This window comes from Elaeis guineensis, chromosome 4 (assembly GCF_000442705.2).
Source record: "Elaeis guineensis isolate ETL-2024a chromosome 4, EG11, whole genome shotgun sequence".
Taxonomy (NCBI): domain Eukaryota; kingdom Viridiplantae; phylum Streptophyta; class Magnoliopsida; order Arecales; family Arecaceae; genus Elaeis; species Elaeis guineensis.
In genome coordinates this window covers 130980918-130998654 of record NC_025996.2, presented here as the reverse complement: position 1 = coordinate 130998654, position 17737 = coordinate 130980918, and the positions used below count along the sequence as shown (strand labels likewise).

The 17737-nt window shown below is 36.3% G+C and overlaps 1 protein-coding gene and 1 pseudogene across 5 annotated transcripts in view; both read right to left on the bottom strand.

Annotated features, from left to right (window-relative positions):
• Positions 1–17737, bottom strand: part of LOC105042658 (uncharacterized) — a 164823-nt gene that overhangs the window by 56389 nt on the left and 90697 nt on the right. The gene's annotated exons all lie outside the window — the stretch shown is intronic.
• On the bottom strand, positions 2519–9446 carry LOC140856943 (uncharacterized; annotated as a pseudogene).

Below are 17737 nucleotides of genomic sequence, written 5' to 3'. Positions count from 1 at the left end.
AAAAAATATTATATATAGATTCAAAAAAGTTTCAATAATAATTTTAAAACTTATAAATTTAAAAAAATATGTTATATGATTCAAATAATATTTTTGAATTAACTAAAATATAATACTATTTTTATATATTTTTTATTTGATAATATTTTTTTATTATTTAAATAATTACAAAAATATTTTTTAATTTCAAAAATTTCAAAAACAATCTGAGGTTAGATTTAAGTTGCTTGAATCATTCTAAACATGATTCTGAAACTCTGATTTTTTATTTTTTTGAATTTATTTTTTTAATAATTTTTTATGAATAAATATATATATTTAAAAATATATAATTAATAAAAATTAATAATTTTAGTATCACCATGTAGATCTTCTAAAGATCTATCACATGAGATCAAATCATACCAAAATCATAAAATTTTGGCATGATTTTCTCTTTTCATACTTCTTGACTCTTATCCTTTTTTAACAACAAAAATATAGAAAATAAAATATTTACTAAAAAAATAATACATTACCTTACTTTTGATCAAAAATCAATGTCTCCTCAAATCAGTGCTGCAATTTGATGGAATTTTTTCTTTTTCAAATTTTTTCCACATATCGTCGAACGCCTGAGAGCTCGAAAGTTCTCTAAGAGAGCTTTCAGGTCTCTCAGACAAAGTACCTGGGCTGTCACTAAATGACAACCTAGACCCCAGTACATCCACCCCACACCCCCTACCCTCCGATGTGATTTTTGTCGGTACGATTCGGTTCAACGCCGAACCAAACCGTATCGAGCCATATCGCCCGATTTCGGGCGGTATGGCCCTGAATCATGTCGAACCGTCCGGTTCGGTGTGGTTCGGACCTGTTTTTTGAAAAAAAAATGATCGAACCGGATCGGCTGACCGTCGGTCCGATTCGATACGCCCCATTACCAGGCGGTTCGGCCCACTACGGCATTCCTTATTTTTACCTCTCTGATTACTTAAGGAAGAAGCCAAAGTCCTAGGACCAATGTTTTACGTCCCAGTGGGACAAAGGGCGATCCGACCGTCCATCCTGTTCTTGAGAGAAAACGGGATCCGAATGCAGTCGCGACTCCGAAACCCATCCATGCAAGGAAAAGAAGAAAGAGAGAAGAAAGATAGGAAGATGAAGAAAGGAAAAAAGTGAAAGGGGAGAAAAAGAAGAAAAATGTAGAAAAATAAAGGAAAGAAGGAAGAAAGGAAAGAGAATAAGAAAAAGATAAAAAAAGAAAGGGATAAGAAAATAAACAAAAAGAAAAGAAAGGAAGATGGAAGAAAAGAAAGAAAAGAAGAAAAGAAATAAAAGAAAAGAAATAAAAGAACAGGAGAGAAAAGGAGGATATCTGTCGGGATGCATGATCGGACAGCTGTCGGGACAGGATGGGATAGCGGGACGTCCCATTCCGTGAAGATACCGAGATACCTCCATCCTACGGGATTTAAAACCTTGCCAAGGACTGTCAAGATCCTAGGTTTTCTCTATAAATAGTCACCACCTCCCCTCTATGACCTTCCATCGTGAAGCATCTCACTGCTTCCTCTCTCTTTCTTCCTCTTTTCTCCTTTCAAGTTCATGACACCCAGTCATTGCATCCACTAGATATCGAGGCTGCGATTCTCACCGAAGCCAAAGTAAGGCCTCTGTCTTCCTTCCCTTTGCTTCCTTTTATTTTCGTGGCCTTAAATCACCACTATCGGCTAAGAAATTCATTGAAAACTAACTACCTTGTTCCATCCCCTATTTTTTCAATTGCTTTTTCCAACAATCAATGCGCCACCCTTGACACTAGACCCTTAAATGAGCGCCTCAACCTCCCTATGTTCCCCCACAATGAAGCCATGTCTGCTGCTGAATGGCTAATAGCCAAGAACGAGGAAAAGCTCCTGTTCTCTATTTTATCTGGCCCTTTTTCCCTTGCTTTCTCGATGGCCAATCATCGCCATCAGCTATTCATTGCCTCTAGCCACTGACCATGCCCCCTAGCATGGTTACCAGCAATCTCCACTTCCTCTTCCTCTTCTAAGAGAGATTGCATACATCCCTCTTTCTCTCTCTTGTTTCTCTCTTCTTTTCTCTATCTTCTCCCTCTTTCTCTCTCTAAGTAGACCTATGGATCCTAGTACAGAGTCCTATCTCTGATGGATCCAAGTTGACCCTAGTAAAGAGGCCTTGAACCACCCAGATGCCCAGGCAGCCTGTCACCAATATTGGCCTTGATCAATTCTCTGCTTTATGTTTCATTGATTGAATTATTTAGATCTAACCCATGTGGAGCTACCGCATGTCGTTATGAGGCTAACCGCTCCTTTTTTCTCTTTCTTGAAGTTTTGATATCATTTAAGTTATTGAATATGAATTAATTGGGCTTGCATGACATTGAATAGATTTGAGTTCACATAATGAATTCTAATAGTTTAAGGCAAAAGACGTAGTAGACCTTACACACCTTATTAATTTTCAAACTACCATATGTTTTTCATGCATATGGTTTGCCATTGATGATACCATATTTTCTTAAAATAAAGGATCCACATATGTATTATGAAAATTATGCTTTGTTATGAAAAATGGTTCCATAAATGTTTATTAAATTATGCTTTGTTTATTAAATATGAATCTTATCATGCCAATTAATGCTTTTTCACCTACTAATTAGTATGTTTAAAGAAAAAGATATAAATATTTTAAAGGTCCTGGATAACTATGTATGACCCCTAAAAATTGGGATAGACCAACACCCCAAATTGTTCCATACGAAATATGGCCCTGCCAGTGGCTATAAAGTTGGCATACAAACTACGAATCATGATACTTTGTCAATTACGTAACATGGCCCCGTCATGGGTATAAAATGACCTTAGCATGAGTAACTGTGAGCAATGCTTTGAATAATGATGTGGCAAAATGGCAAGAATAATTTATAATTTTATTTACAATATGTACTTGAAACCATGTTTATGAAATATTCATGATTTATGCATGCATGATTGGCTTTATGACTTGCTTTGTCACATGATACTACAAAATAGTTTATTTTGCAATAACTATTACTTTCTATAAATGATACATTGATTCATATAAAAACTTACGCTTGATCTGGTAAGACAGTGCAAGTTTTACCTACTAAGCTATGTAGCTCACATCTATCTTTTTCCAAATGAATAGGGTCACTAGGAATGAAGAATAGTCTAGGCTTGGAGTTTGTCCCAGGAAGATTGAAGATTTTGTAGCAGAAATTTTAGTTCTTAAATTGATTATTAATTTGTTGTTGGCTTTTTGAATTGCGAGGTTATGTATTTTGGCATTTAAATTTGGATTTAGTCGCTCTGAGCCAGCATTTATTTAATTATTTAATGGATGATGGTTTTGGACCCTTTGTTATATTTCATCGAGATGAATTTGTATACAGGAATACTATGGTTGGCTTCATGTTATCATGGGTGGTATCCTACGGTAGTATGTCCGTGTTATGTCTTAGATTTGGGGTGTGACATTAACAATATGCAAGCCTAGAGGACAAGATAAAAGAGAAGTGAGGGAAAGCTATGAGTCAGTAGTAGCCTACTATTGGATGTGACCAAGGTCCGCTGTACCGGTACCGGTGCGCATACCGGCATCGGGCCGGTATGGTACAATATCGGTACCATACCGTACCGATATACGGTACGCTCCGACGTACCGGTTTAGTATCGGTACAATTTTTTTTTGTTTTGTTTCATTTTTTTTGGGTATCCAAGTTATTAATTTATAATTATAACCCCAAAATTATATTATATTGCATATTATTGACATATTTGAGTTCAATTTTTGAGTTCGATAGCGATACAGGGACTCTTGATCCAAAATTTTAAATATATATTTATTTACATTATATTATAACTCTATCATCCTAAAATTAAAATATATATATATATAAATGTGCATTAAAATGTATCTAAATTTTTAAAGTACAAAGCACAAAAAATGATATACTAATCTCAAGATCTGCTCTGTATTTAATATCTCGTCGAGTGTCTGTGATGCTCGTAGATATCTGGATCATTTGCATAGTCTAGAGGAATATCAGTCCATCCCTCCAACCGAGACGCACTGTACTCCTGAATATTCATTCCATAAGGCATCCTCTCTGGATTGTAAGATATCTCAGATCTCTCACTCAAATTCTGACTTTAAGAAGTATCCTCGGGATGATGATATGGCTGTGGAGGAGCCTATCCAAATATGTCGGTAGCAAAATCTGATCCGTAAGATGCTTTAGACTGCATAGGATAGTAACCACTAGAAGACGATGCCTCGGATGCACCATATCCAGATGGATCATAAGGTGGCTGCGGGTAATAGGATCCATAATGTGAGGATGGTCCAGATACATCTATAAATCCTACTCCACGTGCAAGATCGTCTGCAGCTGCATCATGTGCTGGACGATCTCTAAAAGCCCATCGTCTATATGAAATCGGCTCCCCACGGTCTCTATCGACTCATCCACCATGGTCCTTATCTTATGTGGTATGTGTAAATTGAGACTCACTGAATATCACCCTGCGGCTGTGTCTCATAAGCAGTGATCTCCTGTCCTCCAGTTCCTCTCTGATCATCAGATCTATGACTACTAGTATCATCATCACTCTCCCTGATCTCCAAATCTGAGCCAGATAGCTCCTGTGCTCTCGAGAGTGGTGCACGTGCAACTATTTTTTATTTCCCCCTTGTGCCCCTCTGTGACTGAGTTTCTTGTGATTGGGAGGATGGATGTCTTGTTGCTGACTGTCGACCTCGTCTAAATATTTGTCACTCAAACCTCTGCAAGGATGTATCGGACATCGAATCATGTGATGAATGTCTCTTGTGTCCCCTCAGGCTGTGGTTGATCAGTTGGAACCTTATGTGGAATATTTCTTTCTATCCATTGTCCTGGATCCACCCTGATCTCCCTAGCTACCACACTAGCTGGTCGTGAAGGGAACCCCAACTTATCAAGCTCTGGCTCCTGCTGCTGACCTGCAAGCCATTCGATGATCGGATCGTCATCCTCGTCAGCATAATCATCTAGTGTCGGATCATTGTACTTCAGTTGTACTTCCTTCTGAATGCATTTTAACCTCAACTTCAGATTATAGTGAACATATATAAGATCATTAAAGTACTTTTGTGTCAGACGATTTCTCTGTTTGCTGTGGATAAGGGCGAAAGTTAATTAATTGCGCTCACAGCCACTAATAGAGACCGTTTGAGAAAGAATGCGGACAGCCACACTTCTCAAATATTCTACGGACATTCTAAAATGAATCCACCATTCAGCTGCAAAAGCAAAATTACATATCAAATTTTATGATATTATTAGGCATTTGATGTCAATCTATGCTGCTTATTATTGATATGTAATTTATCTGGATTCATTTGCTTTTTGCTTACGACAGCTGATGGGACTCCAAAGTTGTCTGATCCCTCTCTAAACTATTTTATCTATAAAAAAATATATTTATTAAATTTATAAATATATCATTGAGTATAGATTGAATTTAGTTGAATAATCACATCTGTTTTAAACTAGCATACCTCTTACAGACATAATGATGCGATTTTTGGATCGGACACCATCTTATATATCACATTACGAAGAGCAGCAAGAAGCTCATTATCTATATCTATCCCAGAAATGATATACTAGAATCTCAATTCAAATAATAAGCTGTGGATAAATTTCATAATTGATTGAGTATACTTTTACAAGTATAAGAAAAAAATATTTTAAAATATTCTTGAATCCGTGCTTACAGACTAGATGCAAATCTCTACCTATTTGATAGTCCCAACAGCGCTCAATGATGTTAATGAATTTTTGAGCATGCTTTAGATCATCCTCACTGATCTGTTTCTTTGTCCTCTCCATCATGCAATATAAGAAGCCCATCTGGGGGTATTTTTCACTATCTATGGTGCGAAGCACCTCATATAATGGCTTAATAGCCTTTACTATCTTCTCAGCCCGCTGCTAGAATGATTGACACATCATCAAGTTCTCCACATGATATCCATCAGTGCTGGCCCTCGATATCTGCTCTCCTGCTACTCGACACTGACAAACATCTGACACAAGGCTATTTTCTTCTGAATCGGACTATCAAGTACTATGTAGTTGGTAGCAAATCGTGTGATATCTGATCTTAAGATCTCTCCTTAGTATACGTCCGCATCAATGAAAGGACTCATGTGTGATTGTAGATGAATCTAGTAATAGTCTGGGCAATCTCCACTACCTGCTGCATCCTACGAATTTTTTCAATATCCATCAATATAAGATCAATGCAATGTACAGCACATGGGATCCAATATATCTGCGGTCGCTGTTCTATCAGCAACTCTCCAGCAGTCTTATATTATGGCCCATTATTTGTGATGACTTGCACGACATACTGCTCTCCCACTGAATCAATCACCTCCTCCATCAGACCAAGAATATATGCGGCATCGTGCATTTTATCTGAAGCATTAATTGATTTGTGAAAACATATTTTTCTATCACAGTATGTCAAAAAATTAATGATACTCCGTCTAGTAGGATCAGTCCAACTATCACATATCACTGTCAATCCGTATGCATGCCATTTATTCTTATAAGAAGCAATCCATCTCTGCAGATCCTCCTTGTTATTATCAAAAAGCTGACCATAGATGTCCTTAGGTCCTGACGGATCTACACTCTGGCCGGCAGCCTCTATGGCTGAAATGGCAAATCGATAGTAAGGATTGTCTGCTGCATTTGCTAAAATATGACTGAAATGAAATCATGATCCAATAGCTCGCTATATATCCTTCTTATCCTTTTCACCATAGTCAATCCTCTGCTGCTTTGAATCTTTACTGGAAAAAGCATGTGGATCCAAATCATGGATGGTGGCTCCTGCTGGAATATCTTTGGAGGACCTCCTTCCACTGTCAAAAGCTTCCAACAAAGATGACATGCTGTGTCTGCTCCCTCTACTACTGGACTCTTTGACTGAGGTAGTCCTCCTGAACTCGAATTCTCCCCCACCGATCGCTGATCCAGACCCCGATTCGTAGCATGATGGTCCAAATCGCTCTCTATACTTGACCATCTCCTCCTGTCGGTACTGATCAGCTAAGTTTGCTTAAATGGCAACCTAAATCTATGCCTCCTCATCATCTAGAGCGGAAGCCTCTTCTGACTCTCTAGAGTGATAAGAAGATGGCTCTGCAGCTCGACGGTCCACTTCCATCCTCTTCTGCTTTGCCCTTTTCTTCACTGCTTTCAAATCAGCGAAATACTTCTTCATCAATTGTCGGACCTCCTGTGGGCATTTCCAATACATGGACACATCAGGATAACCATCAATCAGGTGCTGCTTCAATCTATTCACCCCTCCTTGAACTCTGTGTTGCACCATTTGTATTTTCAATGATGCCGAGCCGAGAGCATCTCGCCATGATCTCAATTAATATCATGCTCTGAATCTTTCTTACTCATTTCTGCAAGTATAACAAAATACGATAGTTTAATAATTATTAAAAAATATTACACAAATTTAAAAAGAATTTCAATAATAATTTTAAAATTTAAATTCAAAAAAATATGTTATACGCTTCAAATAATATTTTTGAATTAACGATAATATAATACTGAGTTTATATATTTTTTATTTGATAATATTTTTTATTATTTAAATAATTATAAAAATATTTTTTAATTTTAAAAATTTCAAAAAATTTGAGGTTAGATTCAAGTAACTTGAATCATTCTAGACATGATTCTGAAACTTTGATTTTTTATTTTTTTAATTTATTTTTTAATAATTTTTATGGATAAATATATATATTTAAAAAATATATAATTAATTAAAGTCAACGAATGTCATGCTCTAAATTTTTTTCTTACAAATTTCTGTAAGTATAACAAAACACGACAGTTTAATAATTATTAAAAAAATATTATATATAAATTCAAAAAAAATTCAATAATAATTTTAAAACTTATAAATTCAAAAAATATGTTATATGCTTCAAATAATATTTTTGAATTAACTAAAATATAATACTATTTTTACATATTTTTTATTTGATAATACTTTTTTATTATTTAAATAATTATAAAAATATTTTTTAATTTCAAAAATTTCAAAAAAAATTTAAGGTTAGATTTAAGTATCTTGAATCATTCTAAACATGATTCTAAAACTCTGATTTTTTATTTTTAAAATTTATTTTTAATATTTTTTTACGGATAAATATATATATATTTAAAAAATATATAATTAATGAAAATCAACAATTTTAATGTCATCATGTAGATCTTCCAAAGATTTATCACATATGATTAAATCATACCAAAATCATAAAATTTTGGCATGATTTCCTCTTATTTTCATACTTCTTCATTCTTATCTTTTTTTAACAACAAAAATATAAAAAATAAAATATTTACTAAAAAAATAATATATTACTTTCGGCTAAAAATTAGCGTCTCCTCGAACCAGTGCTGCAATTTTATGAAATTTTTTTTTTAATTTTTTTCGTTTGTCGTCGAACGCATGAGAGCTCAGGAGTTCTCTGAGAGAGCTCTGAGTCTCTCAGACAAAGCACCTAGGCTGTTATTGAATGATAGCCCAGACCCCACTACACCCCCCCACACCCCCCCACCCCCCATGTGATTTTTGTCGGTACGGTTCGATTCAATGCCGAACCAAACCGTACCGAGCCATATCGCTCGATTTCGAGCGGTATGGCCTCAAACCGCCGGTTCGATGCTGTTCGAACCTGTTTTTCAAAAAAAATGGCCGAATTGGATCAGCTGGCCGCCGGTCCGATTCGATACGCCCTGTTATCGAGCGGTTCGGCCCGGTATGGCATTCCTTGGATGTAACCATACCAACCCATATAGCCTACCATGGGGTGTACCATACAACCCAATAAGATACCTTTGTGATAAGGGCTCAATACCATATTGTCCCAACACCTAATAAAACTGCTATCTCACGTTTAGCAGCATACAATTGCCACGTGATTTGACCTACTAACAGGAGTGACAGGTTAAGACCTGACCAATAACTAAGCTGCTTTAAGCTGGCTCAATTTTAGCATAAATGGTTGTCATAAACAGGCTTTCCAAACATGCAATATTCAATTAAAAAGGTGGGAATGGCAACTGAGTCCTACTCAGTTTAGAATGGGCCACTACTTTATTGAACCACCACCCCTCTCTCTGATTTGTTCCATGAGAAACCGAGTTCTACTCAATTTAGAAAGGGCCCATAGGCCCCGTACCCTTTAACTAACATGCCCCTCCCCTCATCACTACCTCTTTTTTGGAAGAAAATAGCACTAGCACCACCCCCTTTCCAATTGCATCTCTTGCTCCTATAAGGAACACAGCGGTATCATCCCACCTCTTTCTCTTTCTTCCATGCACACATCAATCCTAACTTCTTATAAGCTTCTACAACAAAATCTTCAGTCTCTCCACATTATTTTAAAGCCAAAATAATTTCTTTATAAATGAGTTATCTTATTTTAAGAAGAAAAAGCCTGTATAAAATAATTTCTGCAATAACTAAATTCAGGCAAACAAAAATCTAATTTACTTTCCACAAATTAATATTTTAGAAATTATTTTCTAGTTTTTTAAATATCCATGCAGTAGATTTTTATATATTGAATATCTGTAATTCAAAATAAAACTCTCATAAATTACTTTCTGTTTAATAAGATAACAATAAAGTGAATACTGAGTAAAATTTTGGTAAATATATAATTCCAAAACTAAATTAAAGAATTCTAAAAATTCTGTATATTAATTAGGTAAAAAAAAGTTACAAGAAAAAAATTTTAATCGCTAAATTTCTGTACACAATATATTTTAATATCTTAAATTCTACAAATTAAATATTTGACCATATTATATTTTAATATTTTAAATTCTGTAAATTAAATTTCAGATACTTATTTCCTATCAAATAAATTTTTGTTAATTAGATATTTGCATATAATAATTCGGCTGTTAACAAGAAAATTTCTATAAAACACTAATCTGAAATTGGGAACATAACAAGATGACTAGAATTTAATTTTGTATATCTTATGATATACTATTTTGAATAAATAAATATACAAAATTTATTTCTAGGAGATATATTATTGAAGTTGGTCAATTCCATGGAGGCTTACATATCTTGTTGGTCTCGAGCAACTGTAAGGTTTTATCTAAATCCTAGCATATCAAAGAATTAGAATTTATTTAAATTTTATCATGACCAAATTTTGATAAAAAATATAATTTTCGGAACATTAGATCTTGGAGGTATTTTTCAATATCAGTTGAAGTTGTTTATTGAATGTGTGAAATGTAAATAAAGATTCACCATATATGCAGCTTTCTATTATTTGTCTTTGAATAAATATTTGATATCAAATAAATTATAAAATGAATAACATACAAGTTGTGAATTTAAGCAATTGTGTTTTCAATGGAAAAAAAATTTGTAACATAAAAAATATTACTTTTACTTTATTACCAAAATTTGTTAATGTGCATATTTGTTCAGAATTTGACATCTAAATGATTTACAAATAGCATTGATGTGTTTCGAATATTTGACTCTCAACCGGACTATGTTTTGGACCCAAAAAACAGAAGTTATACATTGGTACATTTTCTATTTCACAACATTATCCTAGCCCGTTAAGCAGAGTAGATGTGCAACATTGTAACCTATTTTGCCAACAGCCAAGTATAAGTGTAGTATTCTGGCCCACTATATAGGATATCAATGTCGTACTCTGGCCCTATGACCTTGTATAAATATGGTTATAGTCTTAAGGCTGTCGACTTGAAATATGATCTTTTAAAATTGTTTATATGTGGATGAGTGAGCAAGCCTGAATATTTCTGATAATAAATTTCTTACAAAAACATAAAAGTTTTGCCTCGTATGCTTAATATTAGCAAGGAAAATTTACTAATTTTTTACTCGAGTAATCTAGTTGTGGTATTCATTACGTACTGGATAGTCGAGCTCATTATTAGTCTCTTTATTAAATTGGTGACTAAAGGGACACAATTATGGGAGTGTGACTAGAGCAAGAGCAGAATTCTCAACATAATCTAGAACTAGTCTTTGTTTTCATAGTATAATTGTTAAAACTTGCAAGTATTTTATATGTTTTCTTTCTTTGATTGCATGGAACATTTGGAGAGCTACTAAAGTTAGGTCGTTTTGAACAAAATTTCTTGTAATTTCTCATTACTTTTTATTTATTGAATCTATATGTTATCATGTTCATATTGACCTAATCACACTTTGGATGCCTTGCATGCTTGTAGGGCAATCTCTATGGTTATAAGTATGTGGCGATTACCATGTCTCTAACTAATGAAATTTAGGTTAGCAACATGACACACCTATACCCATTTATTAAACAGGTCAGGTTCGGGTTTAGACTTTTGAACCATTTAACAATTGGTCAGATCATGACTCAACTTTTTAACCCATTTAACACCTAATTGCTCTTTGGATGCTGCATGCTTCTAGGGCAATCCCAATGAGTATGTGGCTTTGACTAAAGATTTTGGGTTAGCAACATGACACACCTAGACCCATTTATTAAATAGGTCAAGTTCAGGTTTAGACTTTTAAGCTTTGACCCATTTAATAATTGGATTGGATTAGGACTCAACTTCTTAACCCATTTAAAACCTACTAACCCGTTTAACCATGGACTTCTGTACCAGCTTGAACGGGCCGGTACACCTCATATCAAGCCGGATAGGCAGGGAACCAGGACCGTTCGGTCAGAGAAAATGGTATACCAAAGGAGAGAGAGGAAAAGAGAGGGAAAGAGAGGAAGAGAGAGAGAAGAGGAGAGGGAGAGAGAGCATACGCCATTGGAGGCCGGCGGTGGCCCGCTGTGGCCGCTGAAGGGTTGTGAAAGCCTCCGTGGCTCGACTATCACCATTGGGGCATTTAAATGAGTGAAAAAGAGAGAGAAAAGGGTGACGTATTGGAGCGAGGTGCAGCCGGCGAAGGGGCTGCCATAGTTTGTCGGGTGGCTGCCATGGCACCAGACAGCGGAAACCATGCGGGCAGAGCTGCTTTGCCTCTGTTTACGCATTGGATTTTTTTTTAAAAATGAAGATGAACAGTGAAGCCGGCAATCGGTTTATCGGCTTCACTTTTTTAAGAATTTTTTAAAAAAATTTAAAAACAGTGAAGTCGGCAATTGATTTACCGACTTCATTTTTTAAGAATTTTTTTAAAAAAAATTAAAAACAGTGAAGTTAGCAATTGGCTTACCAACTTAAGTGAAGCCAGCAAACCAATTGTCGACTTCACCATAATTTGCATTTTAAAAAAAAACCCATGAAATGGGGCGATCGCCCCTGTTTCATGCTCACGACGTTGTAGGCATTGAGTGTGCCGTCCGATAGCCACAACAGCAAGTCGAAGGCCCTCCGATGGCTTCTCCTCCCTCTTTTTCTTTCTCTACCCTTCTCTCTCTCTCGATCGAGTGGTGGATAAAGCGAAGGCCTTTGTAGCCCTCCGAGTGCACCGACGGCCCGCCTGTGGCCACCGCTGGCATCTCCTCCAGCCAGTCTCCCCCTTCTCCCTCCCCTCCCCTCCCCCTCCCCTTTTTCTCCCTTTTTTTCCTCCCAATTTGCCTCTTCTCCTCTATGTCGGTTCGCGCCGATCCAGTCCAATATGGACCCATACCAAACTATACCCCCGCCGGCTAGCACGGACCCATACCGAACCGTACCGTCAGTCGGCTGGCACAAGCTCCGGTATCGAGTCCGTGAATCTTGCATTTAACCCAACCAACTTAACTTATTTTAAACCTATCTAACCCAACAAAAATGCGCTTAACCTATTTAACCCATTTAACTAAATTCGATGCATTCAATAAATGGGTTATGCAAGTTGGATGATCTATTCTATGAAAAAGTTGGGTTCAGAATGGGTTTTCAACCTATTTAACAAATGGGTCAGGTTTGGTTTGATAAATCTTTGACCCGATCCACATCCAACATTAGCCCACCCAACCCAACCTAATTGCCATCCCTACCTACCAACATGGGATCCACTACAAAGACTGAAAACCTTATTCTATGCACTGCTTACTAAAGTGTAAATTTGTTTGGAGCAGCATTCATTGTACCATCTAGGCATCTAGAACTACCTATCTCAGGGCATACCAAATCATACCATCCCTGATCTAGGACGGTATGCCCTCTCCACTTGTAACAGGGCTCAAACCATTCGGTTTAGGCTTGAGCCAAGTAGACCCACCTGGTTTTGCTTGGTTCATAGCATTTTGGGACCTATTCATTTTTAATTGATTGAGAAGGAGGCAGAGAAGGCCCACCTGCCTTCTTTGTGTCTCTCTATCTACATTTTTCAACACCATAAAACCATGAGAAAAGGATTCATTTTTATGGATTTTCAACTTAGATTCATGGATTTTAGAACTGCCTATTTCAGCGCATACCAAATCATACCATCCCTGATCTAGGATGGTATGACCTCTCCACTTGTGACAGGGCTCGAACCATTCGGTTTAGGCTTGAGCCAAGTAGACCCACCTAGTTTTGCTTGGTTCATAGCATTTTGGGACCTATTCATTTTTAATTGATTGAGGAGGCAGAGAACGCCTACCATGCCTTCTTTGTGTCTCTCTATCTACATTTTTCAACACCAAAAAACCATGAGAAAAGGATTCATTTTCATGGATTTTCAACTTAGATCCATCCAAAATTAGGTAAAGGGCCCTCTACCCTTCCCTCCCCTCCATTTTTTTTCCTTCTCAAAAATTAGCCAAAAGTGGAGAAAATGAGGAGAGATCATCCAAGATATGGATTTTGGCATGATTTCAACTTTCAAGACAAGGTTTGTAGTGCTAGAATGGGTATCTATACTAGTAGGCTGGTAGTATCGTATGATATGGCATTGTATTGTGCCTGTAGTACCCTGCCTCGAAATGAATTGGGCCTTAGTCCATTTAACTGCCCCAAGAACACAGTGCAAGTCCAAACCAGAAAAAAAAAAGAAGAATCTTAAGCCTACATGTGTAGAAGCAGACTCCCGAATGAAGCATTCTTTCCTTCTTCAACTCTGATTTTGATTCCAAGCGGAAGTTGAACTTCTACTGGCAGCTCCAATTGGCCATGTATTTAAGGTTTGTTCTCTTCCCAAAAGCAACCACCAAAGAATGACATTGACCAACCATCCTTCTCTTCTCCTCTCGAAAAGCCATTGTTTCCGTTCCTTGTGCTATCGAAAATCGGGGTCACCAACCACTGGAATGAAGGTAAGGACCAACTGGTTACCTAATCGATCCTTCTTCCTATCTTTCTATGTCCTGGAATCATGAATTCTGGCTAGATTATCATCTGGAAACTTAGATGCCCTATTTGAATCCCCTCTTTCATCATGTTTTTCTTAGTTTATTCCTTTGTTTTCCTTGACCGTCATCAGTGCTAGCGGCCACTTGCAGCACCCTTGGATGCCATGGATTATGACCTCTGGTCACCACCACAATCCAGCCTCAAGCCTTTTTTTCCTTTGGATTTCAGCCCGATCCTCGATTTCCTCAGGTTTTCTTCCACTGAACACCTATCGCCGCCAACCGTGCCTCGCTCGACTGTTGTCGGGTTGTTGGCTATGCCACTACACCTCGTGAGCCATGGCCACCACTGGACCCATGAGGATCCTTCTCTTTTCTCTACTCAAAAGAGGGGTGGGGCAAGCTCCCCTGTTTTGCCAAGGGAAACCAAGAAAGGAGAAGAAAACAAGAAAACAAGAGAAAAACCCTTTCTCTCCCTAGCCTTTTTCCCTCTCTACTCTCTTTCTGTATGAGTTGTGTGGACCCTAAAAGGTCTCTACCCTATGACTGATTGGTTCTAGTAAGCAGGTTTGAACCATCTTAATAGCCACATAGTATGTTGGTCCCTATTTGATCTTCATCGAACACCACCAGATTTTGTTGTTGTGGATTTCCATTTAACTACCTATACACTAGCCTGGACCTTTGATCAGATGTAGTTGCTTAGATTGGATCGACTTTGTGCCATCGGGTATTATTGCCTAGTCAGCCCTATTCCACACTCTTACTTTCTCTTTGTTTTTCTCTATCATTCTCTCTCTACTTAATCTACGAACCTAGTGAAGGTTCCGAGTCCTATTGCTTTGAATCCAAGTTGACCCTAGTAGAGGAACTTTCAACCACCCTATTACTCCGATAGCACGTCTGCACCATCTGATCCTTTGTTGAGTATCGTAGGATCTAGTCTTCATTAGTCTCTATTGAACCCTTATATCTTAAGCGATCATAATTAAATAAAATTATTTGATCGAACTAACCTCTGATCATTGGGCGGCATATACCAGCCTCCACCTTGGCTCTTATCAAACACTACTGGTTTGATCACTCTTGATCTCTATATCCTAGTCTAGACTCTAATGATTAATCATAATTAGATAAAATTATCTTGATTGGATCGATTGGGATGCCAGATGCTACTACTTTGCCAACCCATGAGGGAATCAAAACTTAAAATTTTTATTTATAAATATTCATGATTAAATTTTGATAAATGATTATATTTTAAATAATAAGTTCTGAAGGATCCTCTCAAAATAATTGAATCTGTCCATTCATTGTTTCTACAAAGGTAAGTAATAAACTATCTTTCTGAGATATTTTATTTAAGTGATTTTTATTTTAAAAGCAAATAATTAGTCTATGATTTATGAAACTATATTTGAATGGAGAGTAATTTGCAAATTTGAGATTTTAAGAATATTATGGTTAATTGATTTGTTACAAAATATGCATATGTTGACTAGAATCATGACATATAGGTTACCTTGCAAAAGTGTTTACGTATATATCGGATTTGAGCTCTTAGCCTAATTATGTTCAATGGACCCTACCAATAGGGATTTTGCATTGATTTAGTGGACCCTGCCAACGAAGGTTATGCATTGGCATTGATTATTATTGCCAAATCGGATCGAGTTGGTCCGAACCAGGCCGAACCGGATGGTTTGGCATGGTTAGGCATGGTTTGACCCTATTTTGGTTTTTGTTTTCTTACTATGTCTATGGTGTTTGGCAGTAGGGGGTTTTAAAGGGAGGCTTCTGAGAGGAAGAGAAGTCTCTGGCCATAGGGGGCTTTGAAGGGAAGCTTCTAAGAGGAAGAGAAGTCATGGGGGGCTTCCAAGGGAGGCTTCTGAGAGGAAGAGAAGTCAGAGATTTCTCTTCCTTCGATTTCATCCCATTTCCATAGTAGAAACAACAAGCAAAATAAGGAGAACTCATCAAATAGAGGTATGTAAGCCTATCTCCCACTTCCATTTCTCCTCTTCCTCTTTTTTTTAGAGACTTTAAAATCCATGAAAATTGAAAAAATAAGAAGAAATCATGCCAAAATTTTAGATTTTGATATAATTTTATTATATATTGTAGACCTATGGATGACCTACACAATGACACTAAAATCATTAATTTTCATTAAGTATATAATTTTTAAATTAATAATATATTTTTAAAATAAAAATTATTAAAAAATAAAATTTAAAAATTAATTGTTAAATTAAAATATTATTTAGGAGCTTGCAAACTACTTTTGACATAAATTTAGTGTCCGTTTATCAAAATTTTGATGCATCATATGCATAGCAGCCTAAGCCTAAATTTGAATGAAATTAAAAAATAAATAGCATTTCATGCATGCCCACTGCCTTAGAAAAATATATGTAGCATCCATGATAGGATTCTACATTGATCTAAAGTCAAATTAATTTTTTCATAATTTTTTAAATTTTATAATATTTTTAAATTTGAAATATTAAAAAATATAAAATTAATTCAAAAAATAAAAAAATAGAACCAAATTTTACTATGTTGAGAGCCTTTGACAGTAGGAAGAAGTTTCTAAAGAGATTCTAGCTAGAGCCACAATCTATGATTTAGTTCATACACCTTTCCCAGTAGGGATTCCAAGCAACAGAGAGTCGATAGTATGTTGAAAAACGGTAAGAAAAAGAATATGTAGTAAGCTATTGCATCTTAATTTCATTTTAGCCACATCTTAACGCATGCGGCAAGCACCATATATCATCGCTCCTCTATTGCATCGATACAGAATTACAGGCTACCGATCCATGTGTAGAACCTTCAGGATTTAAGGACATCTATGATGAGCTTCTTAATAATAATAAAGAGAAACTATAGAAATAGATTGCATCGTATCAGAATAAATGGCCGATGTATGAACTTATGGTGATGTGTGACGATCGGATTGATGCCATCAGATGGAGCATCATCAACTTGCTGACATATTGTGATAGAAAAATATTTTTTCAGAAGTCCATTGATGCTTCAGATCGAGTACACGATGCCGTATATATCCTCAGATTGATGAAGTGATCCATCAGGTTAGAGAGCAGAATGTCATACAGATTATCACCAACAATGGGCCACAGTATAGGGTTGCATTGGAGATTCTGATTAAGCAGTGACCACATATATTCTGGATAACATGTGCTGCATATTATATTGATCTGATGTTGATGCAGAAGATAGTTGACTTAGCATAGATGATTACTAGATTCATTTACAATCACACATGGATTCTATCATTAATGCAGGGATATATAGAGGGAGACATATTGAGATCAGGTATGAATTATTTAGCACTTGATAGCCT